The following is a 27,289-nucleotide window of genomic DNA, read 5'->3' on the forward strand; positions in this document are numbered from 1 at the left end:
TTAGGAGATTCTTCTTTTGGCCCGGGCTAGAGGCATCGGTGCACGCCCTAATTCAAGCTTGCCCGAGATGCATATTGTTTAAGTCCAGACGGGAGGTCCGAGCGCCAATGGTACCCTTCAATGCAAAGGCCCCCCTTCATATCATGGCTATGGACTTCTTGACACTGGGCCGACCACGAGATCGCTACCAGAACATCTTGGTAATAACGGATTTGTTCACAAAGTACGCTTGGGCTATCCCCACCCTCGACCAGACTGCAACCACCACCGCTACAGTTTTATGGCGGGCCGTCTTCCAGACGTTCGGATGCCCGGAGTTTCTGCACTCCGATCAAGGAGCCAACTTTGAGTCCAGGGTAATTAGAGAACTATGCCAGTTGTACGGTTGCACGAAAACTCACACCACTTCGTATCATCCTCAGGGGAACGGCGGCTGTGAGAGATTCAATCAGACCCTATTGGGGCTGCTGGGGACCTTGGACCAACAACGGCAGGACGATTGGGTGAGTGCATTGCCAAACCTCCTACAGGCCTATAACAACAGTGTACATAGTACTACGGGTTACGCCCCCACGTACCTGATGTTTGGCAGACACATACGAATGCCTACTGACCTGGTCCTAGGAGTGACAGCCGACCAAGAGGAAGCAAGTGTAACGGAGTGGGTGGGGCGCCATCACCAGCGCTTGCATTTCGCCTACGAGCAGGTGTCGAAAAGGATACAGACGGCAGGAGAGAAAAGTAAGCGGTTGTATGATCGGACTGCTAGAGAAGCCCCTCTACTGCCAGGAGAGAGGGTGTTGGTGAGAGATAATCGGCGGCAGGGGAAGGGGAAACTGAGTGACCGTTGGGAGGCCACCCCTTATGTAGTCTGCCGGCAGCAGAGGCCGGGACAGCCGGTCTATACCATCTGGCCAGAAGGGAAGTCAGGCCCCGACCGTGTGGTGCACCGGAACATGATTCGCCCATGCCCTAACTACCCTGAAGCCGTGGAAGAAGTCCCCACGGAACCTGTACCAGCGGCCCCCTGGATTGAAGGTTGGGCTGTGGTACCAGGGAGACCCGTGGTGGCACCACCCCCGATCGCCCCGAGAGAACCAGAAGCAGCCCCTGAACAAGCTGAGCCCGATTCACCAGTGAGACGATCCCAGCGAGAGAACCGAGGCCGACCCCCTGCCCGCTATGGTGAGTGGACAGCCCGAGTTATAGTGTGTGTGTGTATAATAAACACATTACATATAGTGTTTATCTGTGTATGTGTGTGTGTATGTCACAAGGTGACTATCTTTAGGGGCGGAACCAAAATTCGGGAAGTTTGGTTCCGCCCGGAAGTGTTTCCGCCCGGACCGGAAAAACAGAACACCGGAACTTCCGGTAGCGCTGTAAGAGGGAAAATCAGGGAATTCGATGCACCTGTGTCTAGTTAGGGACAGCGGTTGGTGATTGGAGGATACGCTGGACAAGGCAGTACTTAAGGCCAAGTTATTTCACAGTCTGAGAGCTCTTTCTGGTGTGTGTGAAGCACTGTGTCATGCCCGTCTTGGTGCGCTGCTGGTGGCTGTCTAACTCTCTCTCTCCCTCAGGCTGGAATTGTATGATTGTGAAGACATCGCGAACCTTAAAGGTTGAGAAGTGAACGGATTATACGGCGAATTGAGATGACGTGAAAAAGGGGATTGGAAGCGGCATTGATGTGAGTACTAAGAGCAAGCCGAAAGTGCCCTGTATATTGACCTGGCGTTGTGTAGATCTCTCCAGGAGGAGGAGGGCGGCCCTACCCCTAATATAGCGTGGTGGGAGAGCCGAAGGAATACTTATTGAAGTAGTCACAACGACGACATCACTAGCTAGGCCGCATATTCCATCGCCAGATCCGAACCAAGCGAAGTGAAGGAAGACGGGTGTCCTTTTCGTACACTGAGTGTGGTGGGTGAGTCTTCGTGCTGTGAAAACCTATAATTTTGACGTGGTGCTGTATATTGCTGTGTATTGCTGTGTGTCCTGTCAGATAAACCCCTGCCTTCACACAATTCGTCGCGGGAGGACAAGGAGACTGCTGGTTCTAGCCTAGTTCAGTACAGTATATGTTGTGAGCGTGCTTCAGATCTCCGGAGATAGCACGGTACGCTGTGTTCAGCCCAGAGGTGAGAGCTATTCAAAGCAAACTAACTGTGCTTTGTGTCCAATCTGATACCTGTGGAGAAAAAAAGGAAAGAGAGAGTGAGTAACGCAAGGAGAAACAGAGGAAACCTGTACGTACAGTACGCTGTGTCCAGCCCAGAGGTGAGAGCCATTCAAAACAAACTAACTGTGCTATTGTGCCCAAGTTGATACCTGTGGAGAGAAAAGGAGAGAGAGAGTGAGTAACACGAGGAGAGACCGAGGAAACCTGTACTTACGCCGCTGCCTGTGGAGAAAGAGAAAGCGAGTGAGCACCCAAGGAACGAACTGTGTGAACCAGTACTTACTGTGAGCTGCAATCAGCGAAGAGGTGAGAGCAAAAAAAAAACCAAGCCGAATTAACTGTGCCTTTGCGTCCCAGCCGTTGCCTGTGGAGGAAGAGAAAGAGAGTGGGCACCCAAGGAACGAACTGTGTGAACCAGTACTTACCGTGAGTTGTATTCAGCGAAGAGGAGGAAGAAGGAGGGCGCTACGGATACCTAAGACTCTGGCCGGGCTCCGAGTCCCACGCCCCGGATCCCCGTGGCCCCCTTGCTCCCTGACCTCTTCCCGGCCATAGCCCATCTGGAGGGCCGAGTCAGAGTTTAGTTTTAATTGCCCTTTCCCTATTCCCCAAGCTATTTTTAAATATTTAAATAAAGATTTGTTTTATCACTTACTTGTTCTCGTGTTGTTTGGCCATTGGGTTGGCTTTGGGGACCTCCTCGAGGTGGAAGTTGAGAAGGGGTGTGGCTTAGTCAAAGCATAGCCCGCCCCTGGGTGTGACATGTGTGTGTATATATATACTGTATATATATATATATATATATATATATATATATATATATATATATATATATATACACACACACATGTGTGTGTGTATATGTGTACACAAACTCACTATATGTAAAGTATGTGTGTTTATGTACATATGTGTATATGCATGTGTGGGTGTGTATATCTCTATCTCTATCTATATCATTTGAAATGAATCTAAAGTTGTCCTAAAACCTTCTTATTAGGACAAATTAGTTCTTAGGAGAACTTTTTTTTTTTTTGGGTGTGTGTTTTGGGACATACTGTAAGTTAATATTAACAGTGCACTTATGTTTAGGGAAGGTTTAGCCTATGTTTAGGGAAGGATGAAGGGGTTAACCATACTGAAATGAATCCCCTTAACGGTAATGTTATGGATCGTATTTAGGAAAAGAGAACACACTTTAATTGTAGTAAACATAGTAATCAGTTCATACGCGTTAATATTTGCCGGGAAAATGCTGTAAAATAGTCTTTGCTGTAAATGTATTTTACGCTATAAGAGCTGCCCGATCTTCCCTCCAAAATTAAACACAAAAACTGATTAATGCCGTGTTTCCGCCACTCCACAGAAAAAAATGCTATTATATGTATGTAATGCAAATTGTCAACGTAATAATCAATACATATTATGCGTCAATATTTACCTAAAATTGCTGCAAATATAGTTGAAGCTTGTCTGTCCCGCTTAAAACCATTCAAACTGGTTGACAGCGCGGACTTGTTTGGATCTATTGAGAGCTACATGAACCACGTGCCAGCGTGGCGGCGAGGTCAAAGAGTGTCGCAACTCTCATATTTAACGGCTCTGGCTTCGACATAACATTAGTTTGGAAGTGGACACTGACGCACTTACATTACACACGAAGCCACAGCTAACGTTAGCTGAGTGATTATCAATTAGTCCAAAGCTGTTTAATTATGGTAAAGCATAGTTAAGGCAAATATCTGGCATAGTTAATCTTTCACAAAAGTGTACGCTCACAATGTAACAATGTTGTATGTAACATGTATGTTAACAATGTAATATGCATAGGCCTAAAGTTAACTCATAACCCAAATTTCATATTTGTATTGCTCTGTAGTTATTGGGTGCAGATGTCTAACCCCTGTCTCTTGATATATTTATATGAATTTTGTTGATGCATTTTAAAACCATTTGTTTAAGTGAAAAGATTTTTTGACTAATTTATTTATATTAACATCTCTCCTCCCAATATTGTAATTGGTTAACTGCTTGTAGGTGCTGTGTGATGATGATATTACAAAAATTCAGTGGGGTTTCTGATTATTTTCTAAAATAAGTTCTGCGATGAACTAATGTTAATCATTCTTGTTTTGTTCAGCAGGGTAATCATCACTTGTATTTTAAGTGTATTTTTTAAGGGGCTTTCATCACACTTGTATTCAAAAGGCTAACTAACTTAATTTTTTTTCTCTCCCCATTGACAGAAGGGATGGCTCTGTAAATTGTGCAGCACCGTGGTACCAGGAAAGAGTGACATTTTAAAGCATTATAGACTGCATCATGGGACCTTTGGACACAGCCATGCCTTGCCTTGTATTCATATAGATTGCCCATGTTCTTTTAAATCCTGTCCTACAGGTAAACGAGGAGTTCCGAAGATGTACTGCGGTTCCCCTGGAAGCAACGTTTATGTCACAGCTGGACAAGCACACGCCAAAGCTCCTAGAGCTCTTTAGTGCCAAGGGAGGAGCAACTGGTCAACGCATCAAAAACTTGATGATGGAACTGATACAGGTGGGTCAAAAGTAGTTACTAAGTTAAAAGATACAATATTAATCAATTCAGTCGTTTGTTTTTCAGTTATCTTGCTTATCTTGGTGTTTTTTTTGTTTGTTTGTTTGTTAATTAGACTTATTAGAAGAAAAACTGTCTCAAGTGTTATTACTATTAATCTATTATAATAAATAAAGAAAAACTATTACAGACCTAGGGTAATGATGGCATTACATGGTTGGAGTGAATTTACCAACAAAAAATAATTTATTCATTATTGTTCTATTAACTAGGACCCAAGGGCCACTGAAGTGAAGAAGAGAAAGTGAAGAATATGAGCATCTATGTCTGCCGTGAGCCAGATGCAGTAGGAATCATCATTGAGGGAATACCAGTCCTTACCAATCTTGGAAATCTGGCCAAAGCATGCTGCTTGATGCTTAGGTTGACATATACACTTAATCTTAAGTATCCATCCAAGGTTTCCAAAACATTTGAGGTGTTTCAAAGACTTTTCGTGGGACTTGACACACTGTGCCCAAAACCAAGCCCCAAGTTCATGACTCTGAAAAACAAGCTCCTTGCCTAGGCACTCACACATGACTGTCACTCTGCACTTGTGAACAGCTGTTTTCTTTGTCTGTTCAACATCATTATACACTGGACATAATGTTGAATTTTTCAGGATGTTCTAATGGTTTGTTATTGTAATGTGTTATACTATGCTGCAGGTCATACTTTCTGGTGTGAAAAAAAGTTTATATTTTATACACACAAAATAGCCCTGCTGTGAAGCTGCACTTTAAAAACTGGTCAGATAGTGGGATCAGTGAGATGTTTAACTAAAGAGGTTTCAAAATATTCACACACGCTGTGAAGGTATTATGCTAAGCTGCACTTTTTAAGTTGAGGTCAGATGCTCATGCTTGTGACCTGTAATGTTAGTGTTAAATGTTTCAATGTTATGTACACACTGTACTGTTAAGGTGTTTTACTAACCAGCAGTTTATAAGCTAAGGTCATGCTTTCTTTAATGCAAGAACACAGATGTTCTTGATAGTTTATACTGTCCAGCTCATTGCTACTGTTTGTATATGGCTTGTGACAATAGTGCCTGTTAACTTGATATTAAAATGTTTTAATATTATGTATGTACACAGTAAAAAACTACACTGTGAAGGTGTTCTACTAACCTGCACTTTATAAGCTGATACATATGTTATTGGTTGTTTACACTGTCCAGCTCATTGCTGCTGTTTGTATATGGCAATTAATAAATGTTGGAAATTGACATAGTAGCTAAGCAACTAATTATTTGAAGCCGTTTACACTTCCAAAACAAGAAAGGGCAAATTGGTTAAAATTAATAAATCAGAAGACATTAACTAGTATTTTTTCATTTAAATGTAACCTATTTTAATTAAGTCTAATGTGTGTAATATGCTGATATTTTTTACATTGATTGTACTCAATTTATTGGCTTTTTCTGAAAATGCTACTTAATATTTTCGCATACATTGAAATGCATATTAAATTGTCCTTACTCAAAATATCAGTTAGTTCACTAAACTTGCAAAAAGTAGTTGGAAAATGTTGTTTTAATTTTATTGAGTTAGATCCAAGTAACAGTTTTAACAGTGTAGGCTTAAAGTTGAGGTTGACAAGCAGTGTTGTGCAAGTTACTTCCAAACTGTAAAACATTATATATTACTTGTTACTGTCATTTAAAAGAAATTCCCTACATTACAATATTACTGTCTCAGAATTAGGGGTGTAACGGTTCACAAAATTCACGGTTCGGTTCGATACGATACACTGATGTCACGGTTCGGTTCGGTTCGGTTCGATACGTTTTAGATACAGCAAAATGTAAAAACATCTCAACTTTTCAGAATGCCGCAAGCGCACCGCGGGTCATGTGACAAGAACCAACCAATCAGCTTCATCCTTTCCCGTAACAAGGTTGAGAGCTCAGCCAAGATGAAGGAACAGCTGATCGTAGTTGTATATGGATTGCAATTTTGAAATAAATTTAGTAGCAGAGCTACTGCAAGCGATTTTTAGGGCTGCAAATCCATTTATCCTTCGCTGAAATTTCCGCGTCTCATGGAGAGAGCACGTCATTGTTGCTTAGCAAAGACAGACGCCTCATGAGCGCTTCTGCCCGAGCGCTTTGGAAAGGAGGAGAAAGACGTGCTTAGCGTTTTCCATGCGTTTTTAGGAGCGATATGTGAACGGCCCCTAAGGCGCTCGCTCACTCAGCACGCGCTGAAGGCTCGTTGCAAAATGTCTAATGCATTTAACAGACCAGAAATATAAGATCCTAAAATAACCAACAGGTCTGGTGTTTGGGTTGGATTCCCTGTAAGCTATAGTGTCTAAATGCTGCAGGGATAGTTTGCTGCGTGCATGTTTCTCCTTTTTTTCGTCTTTTCCCAGATAGTACTGACGCATATATCCCAGATATTCCCGCTGGTGTTTTTTTTTTTTTTTTTTTTTTTTTTGTATTCCCGCTGGTGTACCCTGTCATGTTGCAGATGCGACATACCGTTTTTTTTTTATCCACCACTCTCTTGCCATCACCATTATAGCTTAAAGGGAATCCAAAGTGCACCCAAACACCAGACCTGTTGGTTATTGGGGGATCTTCTCATTTCTAGTCTGTTAAACGCATTGGCTATTTTGCAACGAGCCTTCAGCGCGTACTGAGTGAGCGAGCGCCTGCTGAGTAGCCTAACATAAACATATAAGATGGTGTTTTTTTCTTCTTCGGGAGTGTCAGGGGCGTTGCCTGTTACGTTGTTTGGGTTATTGGGCTACCTTGTTGAACGCATATCATTAAATTTCTATCTCTCTCTTTTTTTTTTTTTTTTTTTAAATATAATTAATTACTCCAACGAACCGTTCGGTATACATAATGCGTACCGCGTACCGAACCGAAAGCGTCGTACCGAACGGTTCAATACGAATACGCGTATCGTTACACCCCTACTCAGAATAGTAATGCGTTACATTACTCCTGTATTACTTTTGAGTTACTTTCAGCAGAACACACCTTGTAAAGTTTTTTTGAGTACCATCAGCGTGGCGTGAGGGGTTTGGGGGGGGGGGGGGTGTTTGGAGTAAACAGTTTATGGTTTGCAGTTTACCGTAACTTTTTATTTATTTATTTATTTACTTATTTATTTATTTATTTTTGCTATTTATTAGTTTTTATGCTATTTAAAAAATGGAAAAAGTATACTTGAAATAAAACTCCACACTTCTGTATAGGGCTGGGCGATCTGAGGAAAAATTCATATCTCTCTATTTTTTGTCTGATTTGCGGTATAAGGTAGTCTATATATTGGTATTTTGGATTTGGATTAAACAAATAAAGTGAATGTAAGCATATAGGCATATATTAGGGTTAAAATCTCATTACATTGTAACATAACATTGCAATCTAATGTATATATATATATTTTTTTTTTTTTTTTGATTACCCCATTACACTTTACAGTTAGTGCTATCATACAAATACCCTTACTTTGCGCTCCTGTTTCATTGAGCTCATCTGTTTGGAGCGCATGCGCGGCGGCGCTCGACTAGCGGAGAATCGCTGAAGCAAATGCTCATGCACTTCTGACAGCAAGATGGAAATATTTCCATTGGTTTTTTAACATTTACAGATGGAGAATATACCTGTGCAATGTAAGTTATGCATTAAGGAAAACAGCACATCTCAAACACGTCTCTCATTCTCTGTCAGCCTCACACGCAGCCTTTCTGTCAGAGCTTCTAACGGGGCGAGCGCGAGCCGCTTTGAACTGAAACTATAAACTATAGGCTACTAGGAAAGAAATAAAACGCAGAAATTATTTAAATGCAAAACAAAAACCACAAGCAGCTATTGACTGACCACGAACAGGAAATATGACTTATTTGCTTCATTTTTCGATTCGTTAATGTCTTGCGGTCTTTAGTTTTTTTTTCTTCTTTTCTTTGAAAAATTAAAATTTGGGCTAAAAGTGCATTGTAACGCAAACATTACTGAACATGTACCGAGTAAAATATTACTGAAAATTGATTAGTAATGCCTTACACTACTGTGTTACAGCAAAAAGTAATATGTTACTGTAATGCAATACTTTTGTCATGCTGATACTGCACAAACAATATCTGCCCAGACAACCACACTCACACATAATCTTTCACTCACTTGTTCATCTGTTGTTTATGAGGATCAGATCTGTCTCTTTCTTGACACTATCTGCTGCAGACCTGTCTAACATCTCTGGATATCAACCTAAACATAAAACCATGTCTGTATTTGTGATCGGAGAAACAACAAACAACAAGCGCTTCTCTACACTGCTCAAAACTTGCGTTCGATTCATCATTAGCAAATTATTTAAATATAAAAATCGTACCTACAAGCTTTGAGTCAGAAGCACCAAACTGTCCTTGCAAAGTTTGAACTGCCCAACTTTATAGAAACAGAAGTTGTGCCAAAGACACATTGCAGGCTACTGGTTCAGGAAACAGTCCTTCATAAAATGTGTTGCATACATCTGAATATTTGGGATGAACTACAACTTAACCACTGATTTCTAGTCATGTCCTCTTTTGGAAGGCCAAACTAAGTAGTTTTAATAATAAATTTAAATTAAATATAAGTAAATAAAAATACAAACACATAAATACATATGTATAAATAAATAAAACAAAAGAATAGACCAAACATTGTATGTGCAGGTGAGCTATAGACAGAATAAGATATAGAGATGGACTAAGATGGGGGGTATCAAAGAAATATAAGTGATATTGCACATAGTATTATTGCATAATGGGGAGAGCATTTAACATGAGTAAACCTTTGCAAAAAAATAATAAACTGTTGTCAATTCATGTTTTTAAATTATGGCTAATATGACTGCATGATTGGTTTCATGTTTATTTTCATTTTAGGTGTCAAGTAGTTCAAAGTATTGCAAAGTATTTGCTTGAGAATGGCAAAGCACGCCCTGAAAATCATGGTGATCCCAGGGAAATTGAAGCACAAACTGCAAAGAAGGACATAGTTCGAAAGCACATACGGTCTTTTATTTGTAGAGCAGGCCACTATGCCCGCCGTGGTACACCTGGGAGAAAGTTCCTGCCGAGTGACTTGAGTGTGGCAAAAATGCATCAGATGTTTCTTGAGCAGAATCATCAACAAGTTTCCTACTCACTATACTGGAGCATCTTTGTGTATGACTTCAACCTGGCTTTTGGTCATCCTGCCAAAGATGTGTGCTCTTCGTGTGTCAACTTCTGCATTGCAATCAATGATCCTGATCTGACTGCAGAAGAGAAGCGGAACAAGATTCTTCTTTACACACTTCAGTGTCGCCGAGCTCGTCAGTTTTATGACACACTAAATGACTTGGGTGATACATTCACTGTCTGCTTTGACATAATGGAGAACCTGGTCCTTCCTAGGTCTGCCATCTGTAAAACGTATTACTCAAGGCAGGTATACTTTTATGTATTCGGTGAGGTCCGTCACCGTGGCAGAGGAGAACCCCAGAGTCGGCATGAGATAAATCTGTGCACCTGGCTGGAATATGAGAAACTCAAAGGATAGTAACATTGTCACCTCAGCTCTACATCTCTACTTTACCTCAGTGGCTAGAGATGATCTGCGCCAGTGTCTTTACAAATGGGACTTTACAAATGTGCGTGGTTTAAGTGGAAATCTCACATTGCGTCATTGCCGGGGTATGTGCGAATGAGGATGGGACAAAGTAGTGATACTAATGAAAAACAGATTTAGTGTTTTTCATTGTAGTTTAAATTTTATTACCAAGAGATTGTATTATAATTTTGTGACAACTGCAAACACTCAAGTATATTAAATGATATTAATTTTATAATTATATCAGTATCAAGAAAATTAATTAGAAATTTAGAGCAATAAAATGTTTACTGTATATTGTTTGTCTTTAATGTTTTTTTTAATGCAAGTTTGAAATCTGAGTATATTGTTTAGATTGTTACAATCACCTGGCTCTAGGTGAAGCAACATTACAAAGGGGAGCCCACACATGGAAGTGAATTTTACAAATAATCATTTAATAAAAAATAAATAAATAGGAATACAATAATTAAAAATAATAATAATTAAAAAAACATTCCAAGACTTAAGTGGAAAATATTAATGATACCAAAGTCCAATTTAAGACACTCCTTTCTCCATCTCCTTTTTATCACCAACTCAATCACAGGTAACACCTCACACCAATCAAGAATCAAGATATTATTCATTCAAGTTATATGACATACAGTATTGTTCAAAATAATAGCAGTACAATGTGACTAACCAGAATAATCAAGGTTTTTAGTATATTTTTTATTGCTACGTGGCAAACAAGTTACCAGTAGGTTCAGTAGATTGTCAGAAAACAAACAAGACCCAGCATTCATGATATGCACGCTCTTAAGGCTGTGCAATTGGGCAATTAGTTGAAAGGGGTGTGTTCAAAAAAATAGCAGTGTCTACCTTTGACTGTACAAACTCAAAACTATTTTGTACAAACATTTTTTTTTCAAACAATCCTGTGAATCACTAAACTAATATTTAGTTGTATGACCACAGTTTTTTAAAACTGCTTGACATCTGTGTGGCATGGAGTCAACCAACTTGTGGCACCTCTCAGCTGTTATTCCACTCCATGATTCTTTAACAACATTCCACAATTCATTCACATTTCTTGGTTTTGCTTCAGAAACAGCATTTTTGATATCACCCCACAAGTTCTCAATTGGATTAAGGTCTGGAGATTGGGCTGGCCACTCCATAACATTAATTTTGTTGGTTTGGAACCAAGACTTTGCCCGTTTACTAGTGTGTTTTGGGTCATTGTCTTGTTGAAACAACCATTTCAAGGGCATGTCCTCTTCAGCATAGGGCAACATGACCTCTTCAAGTATTTTAACATATGCAAACTGATCCATGATCCCTGGTATGCGATAAATAGGCCCAACACCATAGTAGGAGAAACATGCCCATATCATGATGCTTGCACCTCCATGCTTCACTGTCTTCACTGTGTACTGTGGCTTGAATTCAGAGTTTGGGGGTCGTCTCACAAACTGCCTGTGGCCCTTGGACCCAAAAAAAACAATTTTACTCTCATCAGTCCACAAAATGTTCCTCCATTTCTCTTTAGGCCAGTTGATGTGTTCTTTGGCAAATTGTAACCTCTTCTGCACATGCCTTTTTTTTAACAGAGGGACTTTGCAGGGGATTCTTGAAAATAGATTAGCTTCACACAGACGTCTTCTAACTGTCACAGTACTTACAGGTAACTCCAGACTGTCTTTGATCATCCTGGAGGTGATCATTGGCTGAGCCTTTGCCATTCTGGTTATTCTTCTATCCATTTTGATGGTTGTCTTCCGTTTTCTTCCACGTCTCTCTGGTTTTGCTCTCCATTTTAAGGCATTGGAGATCATTTTAGCTGAACAGCCTATCATTTTTTGCCCCTCTTTATAGGTTTTCCCCTCTCTAATCAACTTTTTAATCAAAGTACGCTGTTCTTCTGAACAATGTCTTGAACGACCCATTTTCCTCAGCTTTCAAATGCATGTTCAACAAGTGTTGGCTTCATCCTTAAATAGGGGCCACCTGATTCACACCTGTTTCTTCACAAAATTGATGACCTCAGTGATTGAATGCCACACTGCTATTTTTTTGAACACACCCCTTTCAACTAATTCAACTAATTGCCCAATTGCACAGCCTTAAGAGCGTGCATATCATGAATGCTGGGTCTCATTTGTTTTCTGAGAATCTACTGAACCTACTGGTAACTTGTTTGCCACGTAGCAATAAAAAAATATACGAAAAACCTTGATTATTCTGGTTAGTCACATTGTACTGCTATTATTTTGAACAATACTGTACATAAAGCAATGAAATCTATGCCTGGCATACTCTTTTTAGACTGCAACAAAAAAAAAAGATAATTTAATGCAAATAATGAAACAACATAAAAAAGAAGAAAAAAATATGGAGATAATTAAATATAAATACTGAAATATACACAATATATTAAACTACTACACAGATGATTTGTAGAGATGCTACACAGAAAGTAATGAGATGTAAACAATGTGCTGTGAGGATGAGCTGCATAGTTAGTGTTAAAAAAGGTTGTGTTAAAAAGTTCAGTTTGCAGTGAGTTATTGGGTAACGGTCCGTGTAACGCTTGGCAGTGCTTTGTTCAATTTGCACCTTCAAAATTAAACAAATGAAAAATTGGCTTCAAACTTTTATTTTCCAGTTCTTTGGAATAATTCACAAATGGATAATTGTTTCTCAGTTTTATTTTCATTTCTACAAGCTTGGGTTGTTGCTTCCGAGTCAGATTTTTTAACAAACTTAAATTTACAAATTGATTTGTCAATTTCTATTTTTTGCTCGGGGTTGGACCCTACCAGTTACTGGGGGGTGGAGCGGGGGGTGGGGATGTGGATGCACTAACCATAGGCATTAGAACTCTGTATGACGTTATGTGCATGGCATGTCTGAGTCTAAACTAGGGCTGTCACTTTTATTTCGAAAATCGATTGCACCAACCAAAAAACCAAAACCAAAAAAAGTTTCGAAAATGAAAATAGGGAATCGATTTTAACCAAATAAGTACACTATTAATTTTAAAATAATTAAACAATTAAAAAATATACATGTAACAAAATTCACAAACAAGCAGAAAAAGAAACTAAAGAATTCTGAAAGTGCAGTATGCCTATGCGTTGCGAAAGCTAGACAGAAAATACGCGCCTATAAGACCCAGACTTCGAAAGCGACCTCTTATGCTGCATTCACACCAAAAGCGAATAGAGCGTCTGGCGTTAATGATTTCAATGTTAAGTTAATGTAAAGACGTGTTTACACGCATCTGGAGGTCTTGCGGCGTGGTAGACGCGAATTCACCTCATTCGCTCATCTAGTTACAGGAGATTCTGAGCTTGAAAAGGACCATTGCAAGCTGACAGCGACCAGTAAAACCCCCACCTTGCGCAGCTGTACCTGAGTGTCCCTGGGACATCAGTGCGGTCGGAGCGCGTCTTCTTCTCAACAGCTGGACATATAGTGAATAAATAACGCCCTGCTCTGGACCCCGAAAATGTTGATCGACTTGTTTTCCTGTCCAATAAAATTGTAATGGCCCTAGCCTTTTTGCGCATGCCTGCCTAGTGCCGTCTAGCCTAAGTGTCGGTTACATTCAATAAAAAAACACACATGGCCTGTTCTCAAGTCCATTTAAATTTTCTTTTTTTTGAACAGTTGTTTGAAATGGATTGATCATTATTTAAAATAATCTTGGAGATTTTTGAATTGCCTAAATCATAAATGCAGCCGGGTTGAAGCCTGCAGTTATGTTTTTCTTTTGTTATGGCAGCCGTCCCCTCTGCATATATATTTTTTCGAGAATGTTGCACTCCTGTTGCTGTTTGTTATTCTGCACGAAACTTCATGCCAATAAATAAGAAATATTGCTGACTTGTGCGTTTCCAGAATTCTCTTTACGTTCGTCCGTTATTTGACGTTGAAAAAGGAAACGTCTTTTTTTTGGACATGGAAAAATCGATTTTACAATCGATTCAATGACCACTTATGTCGTAAAAATCGAAAAAGATTTTTTCACAAAAGTGACAGCCCTAGTCTGAACATGATTTATCGCCTACATATCAGAACCCTATTAAATGTGTGACTGCGGTTAACAACAGATTTTCTGGATGATGTATGTGTGGAGTGCGCTTGATGATTATGAAAGTGAAATTCATAGATTAGTGGAGGAGCAGGGATACACATGCACACAAGTTCAAGAGGTCTTACAGCAGCAATATGGACTTGGGACAGGTTCCAGTATTTCCTCTATTTCTAAATTCTGCGCAACGAGGAACATTCATCGTTTCGATTACGCATGGCTAGGGAGAGATGGTGTGGATGCAGTCGTTCGACCAGCAGTTAATGTTTCCGGCCCTGTGTACGGTAGAAAGATGATGACTGGGATGTTGAGAGCCTCTGGATACAGGCTGGGTGAAAGAGCTGTAAGGTGTGCATTGGCACAAATGACCCCGCAGAACACACAGATGCGAAGAGAGGGAACTGCTCGCCAAACTAATCCACATGTCTATTATGCTTAGCAAGCCGGTCACAAAATACACATGGACCAAAATGAAAAGCTTGTGGATTTTGGAGCGACTGTTGTTGTTGGAAAATTTTGGGATTTTCTGTAATGCCGATCAAAAATAATCTGATTATTTATGACGATGTGTACAGAGAAATCTGCTTGAGACATGGCCTTTTTGATCAGCTAAGAGTTGATCATGGATGTGAAAATTATTTATGGCGGTTTCAACAAGACTATCTTCGGGACTTCCGCACTAATTTCAAAAGACCCCCTTTCATTCAAAGTCAGTCGAGACAGAACCACGCTGCTGAAAGAAAGTGGGTCGAAATTAACTCGCGAATAAACTACCCAATTAATTACACATTGTGCGCCTTGGTCAACAATGGTTTTTTGGACATTGATGACCCCTTTTGGAAGCACTGTGTCTCAGCCATTGCTTCAAAATGCTGCATGGTTGGGCCACAGGATTTCATCCCTGCGTGGAATGCACATACAATCCCATCCAAGGGCATACCTGATGCTCTTTTTGCAGCCCATCTCAGGACCGCTCGAATACCACCTCATTTCCTTCCACCTGCTGAGAAACTTGCAGCTGAATACATTAGGAATGGAGGAACTCTGACTTGTCCTGCGCCCTATGGACGAGACCCCCTCGATGGTCACCCAGACCTTCAGGTGCAGAGGGAAACATTACTGTAGTCAACCTGTAGTTGTGATGAAATGTTTTACGATGGTCTTTTAGGTCACAGTGGCCTATTCTGGGAGGGTTTGTTTGTTAATGTTGACATATGTTAACATTACACACAAACTGGAGCAATAGGCTAGTCTGGTGATGTTTTGTTGTTGCTCAAGTTAAAGAAAGTAGTAGCCTTTAAGTATATTTCTGAGAGTATTAAGATTTCCGCTTCACTATATTACTTTTTTTTTTTTTTACTTTACTATTTTTGTCTGACATCTTTACTGGTTACGTATCAAATTGCAATTTCTTATTAAAGTCTCATTAAAAATTGTCAGTTTTTTATTTTCTAGTGACTTGAAGAAGCTCTAGTAACAGGACAGCAACACTACAAACATGCAAGATTACGAGATGCATTGCTGTATAACTCTTTATCTAATGGTAACAATATTTAAAGCAATAAAAACGGTATATAAAGTATTAAGACCCAACTTATACATTAATGCAGAATAATTATTAATCCAAAAAACAACAGAAAAATGATGACAACAAACAGTTTTTGCAGAATTAATACTTTAACTCCTGGTTTCACAGATGAGGCTTAAAATGGTCCTGGACTAAAATGTATGTTTGAGCCGTTTTAACTGAAAGCAACTTGCACTGACATATAGTATATGTCACTTTCATTGTTTTGTCGCAAGATACACACTAAAAATGTTTATAAGTTACTTAAATTTCCTAATTTAACTAATGCCTAATCCTGCCCTGTCTGTGAAACCAGGCCTTAACCTCCCATATTAGGATTAGGAGTATTCTTTGTCATTATCAAAATCTTTAAGTATATTTTATGTATTAGTTATCTGTTTTGTCAGTCTAGATATGTATTGCAGAAATCTTTAGCACAAAAGAAAACACAATAAAAATGTATCTGTGCTGCTAATGCTGTCTTCACGTGCTCTTGGAATAATTGTAAATATGAGTTAAAAGGTAAAATTGCACATGAATGTCCTCACATTTTGAAACTTGAATGCAATGAGTTTGTAATCATAATTAACTACGTCAAGACAACTTGAAATACGTTGTACAAGTCTCAGAGCCTCCGCCTGTTCTCAAACTCTACGGCCAGAATAAAAACATTAATGTTCTGTCTATGTTGTTTGCTATGCGTTCTCAGATACCCTCAGCTCAACATCACTTACCTCTGTCCTATGCGAGGGCAGTTTCCTTCTGGCTGACAGAGTGTTTGGAAGGATTGACAAAGATATCCAGAAGCATACAACTATTCTATTGTCAGAAGAGTATTACAACATTTTGCTGAATCATGGCACTGTCGGGGGGATTGCTAGGGTACCCAGGATGGTTGCTAGGGTGGTTGGTAGTGTCCCCAGGGTCCTACGTCTGTGATTTTATGTACTGATTCGGACGGGACTAACATCTCCGTGTTTATTACCGAGGTAGGAGTGTCTGTGTTTTACATGTGGGAATTTCAGAAGATCACGTGTTCAGAATGCGTGGATTGCGTATGGTCATATGACCGATCAATGGCAAGATGGCGGCAAAAAAGAAAGTTACGCGACACTGGAGTAGGGAGGAAACATTAGTTCTAATTTCTGTTTGGAGCGAACCTACGTTTCAGTTTCAGTTTGAAAATTGTATACATAACCACAAGGTGTGGGAGGCAGTTTTTAAAAAAGTTTGTGAGGTTTGTCCATCAATTCAAAATACCTTCGACTAGGTGAAGTGCAAACACCGTATTGAATATCTCAAACGACGTTACCGCGAATGTGTGAAGCATAACAAGAAGACAGGGTCGGATCCACAACGCTGCCCATTCTTTGAGGAACTGGACTCTGTTCTTGGTTAGTTGCTACTTTTAAGAGTATTCATTTTCTATTGAAAAATAATTAACAGCGTACAAAGTACTTAAACTTGTGGCTAATAAGCATTTATATGAAAAAAAGACAAATAATAAAATGCAGTGAATAAGCTAGTAATAGAGACAAGAATTCTGTTTACGATTTAGTAATTTAACCAGTACTGTCAATATTGAGTAGATATTTCTGTTTCGTTAGCTTGTCGTCCTATGACTAACCCCAGAGATGGACACATGGATGTGTCAAGTTCAGAGGAAGGTGAAAATTCTGGTAAGTTTGTTATTTTTCCCTTTATAATTTTCAATATTGCCATTTAATTAATATCTTGCAGCTCTGAAATGTTCTAAATGATATGCTTTGTTACAGGTACCAGTTCACACTCATCGAGTATAGTAGAGCCATCAGGAGACCAAGCAGCTGCAATGACAGCATCTGATAATGACAGTGGTCCAAGGTCAGAGCTGACCTCCAATCCCAGCCAAAATTCGATCATTACAAGTATGTTTTTTCCACTCTCTCTCTCTCCAGTAAACCTGCTTAAGTTGTCTTGCATGTCATTTCTGTCATGTTGTTAGGGACGTGACCGTATTTTCATCATGTCAAATAATGGTAATTGCTAAAATTTTATTGTGGTTTACTGTTATTTCAAGTAATTGAATTAGCTTACCAACAACTGTTGTTCTCCTAACATTTTCAATATTTTTCCATATAAAAAAGAACAATACCAAAAACATATAAAGCAACATTTTCAAACAGGTTGCACTGGAAAATGTAACACTATAGAGAAAAATGTGACCCTTTACAGTGAGTTAACATTAGTTAGTCCATAAAAATAAACTAACAAGGAGCAACATCTACATTTATTTCACATTATTGTTCTTTGTTAATGTTAGTTAAAGTACTACAGTTCATTGTTAGTTCAGGCTCTTTAAATATATTAACAGATTGGCCTACTACATTTGATTTTAATAATGTATTAACAAATGTTGAAATTAACATTTAGCAAGATTAAAACATGATTTGGTATTTATTTTCTATTGTTCATGTTAACTAATAAATTATCTAATATTACCAGAACTATTGGTAAAGTTTTACTGAACAATAATAAAGAATCATAACAGTTTAAAAGGTTTTTTTTATAGTACATTTATAGAGAAAAAGTTTTAAATACTGTTCAGAAACAAAGTAACTGGTTAAAAAGTATTTTTCAAACTCATTATAAATATATAAAAAAATCATTAGGAATTATCCCATTTTGAAGTCTTCACAATAACAATACTGAGCATGTTCATCATCATGATATATTGTATTTTCATATAAAGGCACGTTTACTTGTCTTATAATGCAATGCAATTTTGTGATCTTTCTCATCAGGGCGTAAACGCAAAGGCAAAAAAACTCAAATCATGGAAGCCATGGAGAGAGGGATAAACATGTTAATACAACATGACAAAGAAACAACAGCAGCAGAGGTTGAACAGCGTCTTGACAAGGAGCACATGGCCTGGGAGAGACAGTTCCAGCAGGCCAGATTGGATCTGGAAAGAGCACGTCTTGAATTTGAGATGAAGCGTCAGGAAACTGAAGACAGGCGTGCTCGAGATACCCAGCAATTCATGGTTCAAATTCTGCAAGTGCTTAGACCTGCAATGCCACAGTATGGACCCTCAACTTCGTTTGCACAATATCAACATCCAGCTCAGCACTATTATCCATCTGATCCATTTGCTTTTCCACCTGGTGAAGCCTCACACCAAAATCTGTCAACATCAGTTGTCCAAGATCAACGTTCGCTGTCTGACCAAAGAAATGACCACTAGATGTTCTGGGCATTGTTTTTTTGCGAACATTGTGCAGTTGCACTTGTTTGTACAAGTTTAAAGAACTGTTCAAGGATCAAAAATGTTGTGAAAATATAGGACGTTTTTTTTGCACTATATTACGTTTACATTTTTGCACTTTAATGCCTAATGGTGAAACTTGAATGTGAAAGTCCAGTTTACGTTAAAAGTAAAGAGACAAATGTTGCATAAATGTCATAACTTTTATTAGACATATAGATTGTAACTTTTTTTGGTTCGTACAAACAGTTGTGTTGATCTTACAGAAGAACCAGTTACAAAGGTGCTTGAAATGAAAAAAATAAATAAAATAATACTACAAAAATATTAAGCGAATATATTTAATCACATTGCACACATCAACAATCACTGATTTTCAGAAATGTACCATACTAATACTTCACGGATTTGCTCTGCAGTAGAACTGGCCATGTCAAGCGGCTCGGGTGTAACAAGGGTACCTTCATCATCTGCATGTTCCTGAATTGTGTCTTCCTCCTCAGGCATCTCTGCTCTGCTCTGCTCCTGTGGGAAATCCAGCTTCCAAGACTCACAAAAGTTGTGCAGCACAATGCAAGCTGCAACAACAAACTTGTTTGTTTGTAGTTTGTAGTTTTGTAGTTTGACTATCATTGCGCTTCATTAGGCAGCGCCATCTGCCCTTTAGACGGCCAAAAGCATGTTCCACATGAATTCTTGCCCTACTCAGACATGCATTGAATTGCAGTTGGGGCCCTCTTGCAACTCCTTCTGGGAACGGTTTCATGACATTACGAGAGAGGCTATAAGCAGAGTCAGCCACAATCAGCACAGGAATGTCAACACCCTGTATTGTCTTGGTGAGTGGTGGAAAGCAGGTGCCATTTTCCAGCTTTGCATGTAGTTTTGAGTTTTGAAAAACAAAAGAGTCGTGGCACTTCCCTGGCCAGCCAACATCAAAATCTTGAAACATGTACTGGTGGTCAACCAAGCCCTGTAGTATCACGCTGTACCACCCCTTTCTGTTGTAGTAATCAGTGTGAAAGCTGGAGGGTGCTAGGATGGGAATGTGTGTTCCATCCAGGGCCCCAGCACACATGTGAAACCCTGACTTCTCTTGAAATCCTTTGATTATGGTTTTCACGTCTTCTTCACTTTTTGGCATTCCAATAAACTTCCTTTTCAGTTGGCAGAGACCCTTACAAACCTCCCAAAATACATCACAGGCAGTGCTCACCCCAATTCCAAAGAGGTTTGCAACGTCATGGAATTCAGTGTTACTTGCTAACTTGTAAAGTGTCAGAGCAACCCTTTTTTCCAAACTCACTGTGGTCTTCATGGTTTGTTTTAGTATGTAAGGATGAAGAAGGTCACAGAGATTTAAGAAAGCCTCCTCTGGTATTCTGAAGTTGAGGTACCACTCAGTTTCCCCAAAATTTTGCAGCACATCTGTCTCCCAGAAGGTGCTGGTGCGCTCCTTCTTAGCAATTGGTGCAGTTGTCATGCTGCAAACTATATAAAAGTACATTTTAGGTATAACTTAAAAACTGCCATTGAACACAATTTATGAAATTTGTTCAAATGTATTTTTAAATTAAGCACTTTTAAATTTAAGCAATTTGAAATATAAAGTAAAACGCCCTAACACATTTAGTGTTCTGTAAACATTTGATAAAAATTGTAGTGTGAAAAAAACTAAACATACATTTATCATCATGATTTAATAGAACTGGGTTCTTATAATAAACCCACTGGAATAAAAAGTTAGAAGTAGGTAATTTGCTCTGGAATTTTTACAGAGGTCGTGTGAGAAAAAGACAGACATGGCAGATTCGGACGGGATTAAAATCTCAAAGTACGTATGTGAAACAGAAATTTCTCTAACGTCCCCCTGTTAAACTAGTCCCGTCCGAATAGGGCTTAACATACACAACATCCTTAGGTGCAAACGCTACTGACAGAGTGGTCTACTATAATGAAGAGGGAAAGTGGGTCTCTGATTTGGCCTATTACTCTTCCTTTGAGAAGGAAATGGAGGCCAATATACCTGAGTAACTTAGCACCTAGTGACCCTTTAAGGTAGGTGGAGCCGGGCGGAAGCTCACGGCCCCCTTAAAAAACGCGGAGATTTACTTTTATTTCCGTTCTCCCTCTGGCATGGTATGCAGGTGGCGTCACTGTGTCGAAGAAAAAGAGGCTACCTAATATGCGTTAAGCATTGAGCGAGATAGTAGGCTGCATGAGTGGGAAATTCACTTCTTTTGACTCTTGCCGTGGGCCTGTGAATGTCTAAACATTTTAAGTGTGAACACGGCCGTATTGGTGGCTGTTCTTACTGATCTTACCGAGGGTCAGTCAATTGAGCTGCAGGTAAGTTTATATAGTACTTTGTGTGTGTTTTTTTTTTTAATCGAAAATATAATTTTAGTTAGTGTATGTGGGGGGTTAATGGCTAAATTGGTTAATTATTTTATAGATATCTGCCCGCTGTTGTTTTGCTGCTGTGTGGCGCCTCGTAACGGCAACCAGTGTTTTGCTGTGGAGACCGGAGAAGCTGTGCGCTCAAATCCCACAAGATCGCCTTTTGCACACCCTTTGGGTTATTTGAGTTTAATCGAATGCCCTTTGGGTTGTGCAATGCACCTTTTGGTCCATGATTAATTTTGTTACCTTGGTCGATTTAATATTTTTCTTGAATCTGATATTTTTGTTATAATTTGATTTCATTGTATTTTTCTTTGATATGTTGTTGCTTGTGAATTGTGTTTTTGAGATCTTATTTGTCAATTTCTTGTACCATCAAGGACTACATTGGGACTGGGAGGACTTATTTGATTTATTTTGTTTGCTTATTGTGTGGATTGTGGTTTGGGTTATATAATTGCATGATGGTGTGATTTTGAGGTGGTTTGAATTTAATTTTCTTTTCTCATTCCCAAATGTTAACTTATCCCATGGGATATTGATATTGACTGTCGTGTCCAAGATCCGATTTTACAGGTGACCGCTGTATAACATCAGTATTTATTTATTCATTTATTTTTGTGTGAATGTAATTGTACTTTTGCATTGTTCTCTCAATTGGTGTGATTTTATAATATATATTTTCTTATCTCCGAGCATCAAATAAAGATTGTACACATCTCTGCTCGTACTTTCCATTTGTTTGGAAACCCTGTGGTTGGGAGCGTGTATAAAATCTGTTTACCCCTTAGGTGGCATTAGCCGCCGCTCACACTTACACAAACACACACACACACACACACACACACACACAAATCTATCCTATCGTATGTATGTAATCAAGTGGTGGTAAAACAAAATCATAGGTAATTTGTGTCAATGTTCAGTAGTGTTAGTGTCATTTATTGGTATATGGCATATTTTAATATACTGTATATATCACAGTATATATGTATATCCACATGCATTGTGTGCATCCTACAGAGCCAGGGCCCTCTCAGGTAGAAGGAAGAAGAAGTGTGGAAGGAAAGGTAGAAGGGAAAGAAAGTTACAGTGATGATGAGGATGAGAGATGCATGGTGGAAGAAGGCAGAAGTCATAGGCAGGATGTTGACCCAGGTTTGTGGCTGACAGGGACAGGGAGACTTCTGTGAGGGCACGGTCTACCAGAGATGAGGATGATGTACTGCTGCCACAGGATTCTGAGGGAAAACCATTCCCAGAATACTTATTGTACAGCAAGGCAGACAATGGGAGGGAAAAGGTGAAGAGAGACTGGGCAACTTACAGCAAATCTTCTAATGCGCTGTACTGCATCCCATGTGCGCTTTTCTCTCATTTACAAAAAAGACCTTCTCTTAGTGCACTGTACAGCCAAAAGGGATATAAAATGTCTGATGTAAAGTGGCGTAGGATGTATGATAAATTCCCTGTCCATGAGAATGGCACATAGAGACTGCTATCTGAAATGGAAAAACTTGCAACAGTCAGTAATGGCTGTTAGTTTCATTTACTCTCAGTTGCAAAAGCAGAGAAAAACAGAGCCCTCTTGCAGAGAATCCTGGATGTAACACTGCACTTGGCATCAAGGAATTTTCAGGAGTAAGACAAAAGACCTTGATGATACCCATAATGGAAATTTCTTAGGCACACTAGAGCTTTTATCTCATTATGATCCACTGCTAAATGAGCACATGCAAAAGTCAGGGACAAAAAAAAAGGAACCAGGCTGACACATTATCTGAGCTCTGACATTCGGAATGAATTTATAGATTTTTTGGCAGAAGAAATTTGAGAACAATTTTAAAGGAAAGGGAAGATGCTATTTATTTTTCAGTCATCTGTGATGCTACACCAGACATTTCCCAAACTGAGCAGAATGTGGTGCTCATCAGATATGTGAGGATATGCAGATATGCTGCACAGACAAGCCCAGAAGTAGCAACATTTTTTGGCTGCATCAATCGCCTTTAATCACTTTTTAGTGCCAGCCCAGAACGCTGGGCCATCTACAAAGAGAAAGCAGGTTGCTCTTTGCATGGCCTCTCAGATACCCGCAGGAGTTCAAGAATCATGGCTGTTAAACCTGTAGCACAACACCTTCCTTCTGTCATTGAGGCCCTTGACAGTATACTCACGACATGTAGTCTCACCAGCGAGGGCAGATCACAGGCTAGTGGACTGAAGAACTACTTTGTTTCATTCAATGCTATTGTTCTACTCACTGTCTGGCTCAAAGTACTGCAGTGCATTGATGACAGGAATGTGGTTATCCAGTCTCACTTGACACAGAGGCATCCAATATCAATGCCTTAACAAAAGAGATGCTGGCTCTTACTGTGCGTTCACACCGCCGGCGTCGAGAGCGTTAAAGTGGCCGGAAGTCATTCATTTTCAATGTAAGCCAGTGGCGAGGAGCGGCGCGTTGCAACTTGGCCATTGAGAGCGTCGAGGAGAGTTGAAATCAAGGCATCTTTATGGTAATGAGCTATGACTCATGACTGGTGAGTTGCTGATGTGCAGTAACGTTATAGGAATAATAATCTAATGATATAATAAATAATAGTACTGTATTCCCAGTTTACTTTTAAACAAATTTCCCTGATTATACTTACATTGAGATTAACCAAGATGGCGGTGCGTCCACACGCAGCGGCTTCTCTCTGTCCCGACATGACAGATATTATGTTTTTTGTCTTGTGAGTCGCAGTGTTTTTGTACGTTGTCATCGCTTCTACCTGTCTGTAAGCGCAAATACAGTCGCGATTTTATGCTCAATGTTGGCAGAACCGCATTTTTAGGGCTCAAGCCCGAAGGGGCGAAGAGCCCTATTGTTCCCCTAAGGATTATTCTTTTTCTTATTATTAGGGCTCAAGCCTGGAGGGCGAGAGCCCTATTGTTTTCCTTAGGATTATTAGGGCTCAAGCCTGGAGGGCGAGAGCCCTATTGTTTTCCTTAGGATTATTTGTTATTATTATTATTAGCGCTCAAGCCTGGAGGGCGAGAGCCCTATTGTTTTCCTTAGGATTATTTGTTATTATTATTAGGGCTCAAGCCTGGAGGGCGAGAGCCCTATTGTTTTCCTTAGGATTATTTGTTATTATTATTATTATCATTATTAGGGCTCAAGCCCAAAGGGCGAGAGGCCTATTGTTTTCCTTAGGATTATTTTTTATTATTATTAGGGCTCAAGCCCAAAGGGCGAGAGGCCTATTGTTTTCATTAGGATTATTTTTTATTATTATTATTATTATTATTATTATTTTTTTTTTTTTTCCAACGTCTCGGGGGCTTTTGGGGCCCTTAACGTGCTTACAAAGTCTTGAAAATTGGCACACAGATTGGAACCTGCGGCCATTAGGGCCGGGCAGAGACTGATACACGGGCGTGGCACAGGGGCTCTACAGCGCCCCCTGGAATATGGAGGGCCATATATCATACATTCTTGCTCGTAGACGTATGAAACTCGGTACACATATAAATCTCATCAATCCAAACAACTTTTGTATTGCATATCATAGGCTCCGCCCAACAGGAAGTTGGCTATTTAGGGTTTAGTATTCAAATTTTTCGTCAAAGTTGTGGGGGCTTTTGGGGTCCTTAACATACTCAAAAACTCTTGAAAATTTGCGCACACTTTGGAATCTGTGGCCTTTAGGAGCCTGCAGAGGCTGGGACCCGGGCGTGGCACAGGGGCTCTACGGCGCCCCCTGGAACACAGTCAGAAATGTTGATGTATAGCTCACACATACTTGCACATATTCATATGAAACTCAGTACACATATAGATCTCATCGTGCCGAACAACTTTCGTATTGCATGTCATAGGCTCCACCCAACAGGAAGTCAGCTATTTAGAGTTATGTAAAAAGCGCATGCTCTGGAATTTGAAATACTTGTCATAGGTTTTTTTCTCGATTGCCGCCAAACTTGGTCAACATGATCTCAAGACACTGGGGATGAAAAATTGCCAGGGGATTTTTGATATCTCGAACGGTTTGCTCGTGGCGAGGCGTTGAAATTATGGCGAAAAATGAGAAACAGGAAGTGTCTAATACCGTCCACATACATTTCCTGATTTTAATCAAACTTCATCAGATTATTCGTTGTATGATGTCGATTGCATATATGTGACTATTAGGAGTCAAAGTTATAGCGCCACCAACTGGCAGAAGGAAGTGTGTCATTTTCAAAATGATTTGAATTCAGCATCTTATTATTACTCGATTTGCTTCAAACTTCATCAGAATAATGTTAAAACACAGCCGATATAAATCTGCAAGGGGGATATTGATATCTAAAAAATTGTTGGCGTGGCAACATGTCAAACTGGAATACTTCTCAGGTGATTTTGAGGCAAATAACATACTTAGAATTTCACAAAACTCTGAACACACATCAGTATTTCTAATAGGAACTTAAATTGTGAATGGATTTTGGATAGCTTGAATGGTTTTGCCGTGGTGATTTTTTTAAATGACCTTACAAAGGGAATCATTATTGTATTTTTAAATTGCAGCTTCCAAACACGTCAAAGATTTTTTTCATACAGATGAAAAAGTCATTCTGAGGAAATATGCATAGTTTAACGACTTTACAACACTGTATGGATAACAGAAAATTAAAAAACTGTCAGACATCTCATCTCACTCTGTCCCTCTGTTTGAGTATATGTGCTTCAGACTTCCATTGTCTGAGAGAAATTGCGCCCCTACAGGTTCAATTCCCGAACTTTTACTTTCACTTTTAAATCGGTTAAAAATACAAATAAATACTTAGATTTAATTCACACTGACAAGCTAAACCAACATATCTGATTATTACCGGTTCAGGGCTCATGGATCAATTATTTCTGGCCAGAGATATGTGAGAAATAGGAGAGATGAATCACCGCTGTGATCCCGAGCGTCTGGAGTAAAGAGCTCAGAAAAAACGAATTTATTCCTGTTTTAAAGCTTTTAAAAATAAATTATTACTGCGATATCACACAATCAACCAATTAGAACACACCAAGAGCTAAATTCAGATGTTTTTGAACTGTTTGTGTGAAAATGAAATATTTGTGGCTGCCTATCTGAAATCACGCCTCCGATCAGCGCATACAGTGTCGAGCTCAAAACAAACGAATTTATTCTGGTTTAAGAGCTTTTTTAAATAAAATATTACCACAAATGCACACAATAAACCCACTGTAACACTACAAGAGCTAAATGCAGGTGTTTGTGACCTGTTTAAGTGTGCAAGACTATTTGAAAGCGCGGCTGGCAGAATAACATATATCTCTTGAGCTGCAGGATTCTGGCTTTCGTCGTAAGAACGAACACATCACGGACAAGATTATTTCAAAATACATAATAGCTTGGCGAATATAAACGAAAACAGCCACGTGAACATAAACTGGATCTACTGGATTTGAATATTAAAGTGACCACATTTACCACTTGCTTCTGTCTTCAATTTTAATCTATATAAAAAAGGAAACTCATTCGACTTGGCTGCTTTTTTAATGTGTGCGTATTTATTTATTTACCTTTTTATACATTTTGTATAATTTCATAGTTTGTGTATTA

The sequence above is a fragment of the Carassius gibelio genome, chromosome A4 (genome assembly GCF_023724105.1).
Source record: "Carassius gibelio isolate Cgi1373 ecotype wild population from Czech Republic chromosome A4, carGib1.2-hapl.c, whole genome shotgun sequence".
In the NCBI taxonomy this organism is placed as follows: Eukaryota; Metazoa; Chordata; class Actinopteri; order Cypriniformes; family Cyprinidae; genus Carassius; species Carassius gibelio.